The 1,594-nt window shown below is 47.7% G+C and overlaps 1 long non-coding RNA gene across 1 annotated transcript in view; it reads right to left on the reverse strand.

Moving 5' to 3' along the window:
* LOC104992493 overlaps positions 1 to 717 on the reverse strand; it is a 7,004-nt gene extending 6,287 nt beyond the window's left edge. The window contains exon 1 of the long non-coding RNA XR_825710.1: positions 673 to 717. This is a non-coding gene — a long non-coding RNA (uncharacterized LOC104992493). The remainder of the gene's footprint in view (positions 1 to 672) is intronic.
* Positions 718 to 1,594: the final 877 nt, after the last annotated feature.

The raw sequence follows: 1,594 nt of genomic DNA on the forward strand, positions 1-1,594 counted from the left end.
TGGGCTGGGCCAGCTGGGGTCTTCGAGCTCCTTGGGGGTTGTTTAATTGGCAAGTGGGACAAGAGGAGACCACCTGTCTTATAGTTGTTTGGAAGCCTGTTCCTCTGAAGGACCTTTCTAGTAATCTTTGGAGGGCCTTTTCTCCTAAATGAGTAGTGGCATGTAAGGAGTTAACCAACTTCCATTGGAGGTTTCCAGGCAGAAAAAGGAGTCCCTCCTTTTGGAACCACCCCATATGATCTTGAAAGCCCTCGCTCTTAGCTTTAAGAGTCTCACCTTCAGTATATGAAGGAGTTTCTGGCAAATTAGTCTGTGGAACTAAGGCGGCAATCCCTATTAGGTCATGGTTCTGTAATGCTGATCTCCTAGCTGCCTGATCAGCTGCTTGGTTCTCTCGTGCCACTTCCGTGTTCCCTTTTTGGTGTCCTTTACAGTAGGAAACTGAAACCTCAGTGGGCAGATGGACTGCCTCCAAGAGTCGAAGAATCTGAGAACCATATTTGATTGGGGACCCTCGGGTGGTCAAGTGGCCCCTTTCTTTCCAAACAGACGCATGTGCATGTAGCACCAGAAAGGCAAACTTGGAGTCAGTGTAAATGGCTATTCTTTTTCCTTTTCCCAGCTCTAAAGCTCGAGTCAGGGCTATGAGCACAACTAATTGGGCTGAAGTACCTGGTGGCAGAGGCTTAGCCTCTATGGACTCAAAATTGGAGACTACTGCATACCCAGCTCTTCTTTTTCCATCCAAGACAAAGCTGCTTCCATCAGTGTACCAGATTTCCTCAGGATTGGTCAGAGGATCTTCTGACAATCCCTCTCGGGGTTTTGTCCAGTGGTCCAAGGTTTCTAGACAAGAGTGAAAGGCGAGAGAGCCCTCGGGGGTAGGTAGGAGGGTGGCTGGGTTAAGAACCTCACAAGGGGATATAGTGAGGCCTGGATTTTCCATCAGCATTACTTGATATCTGAGGATTCTTTGATCAGACATCCATAAATGGCCTCTCCCATTTAGGAGTTGTTTTACTTGGTGGCTGGTAAAAATAGTTTGCCCCCAAAGGAGAGTTTTAAAGCATCTTCTATCATGATTGCAATAGCTGCAAGATTTCAAAGGCAGCGGGACCAGCCTCAGGTAGTTGGATTGAGCCTCTTGGATACGTAACCTACAGGCTGGGGCTCAGATCCCAACCTTTGAGTTAACACTCCCAAGGCTATTCCCTCTCTTTCATGGACATAAAGTTGGAATGCTTTTTCTGGGTCTGGCAACCTCAAGGCAGGTGTCTGAGTTAAGGCCTGTTTTAGTGTAGCCTCTGCCTCCTTTTGAGGAGTTCCCCACATCAGTGGGATTGAATCATCTTGTCCCTTTAAGCTTTCATATAAAGGCTGGGCAATTAGACCATAATTGGGTATCCAGATTCTACAATAACCAGTTAGCCCCAGGAAAGCTCGCAATTGTTTTTGAGTCGTGGGGGAGGGCAACTGGAGGATTCCTTGTACCCGATCAGAGGACAGCCTCCTGGACCCGTGTGTAATCTGAACTCCCAGGTAAGTGACCTTTGTCTCGACCATCTGTGCCTTAGCATGGGAGACTTTATATCCC

The sequence above is a fragment of the Bison bison genome, unplaced genomic scaffold (genome assembly GCF_000754665.1).
Source record: "Bison bison bison isolate TAMUID 2011002044 unplaced genomic scaffold, Bison_UMD1.0 scf7180017864215, whole genome shotgun sequence".
Taxonomy (NCBI): domain Eukaryota; kingdom Metazoa; phylum Chordata; class Mammalia; order Artiodactyla; family Bovidae; genus Bison; species Bison bison.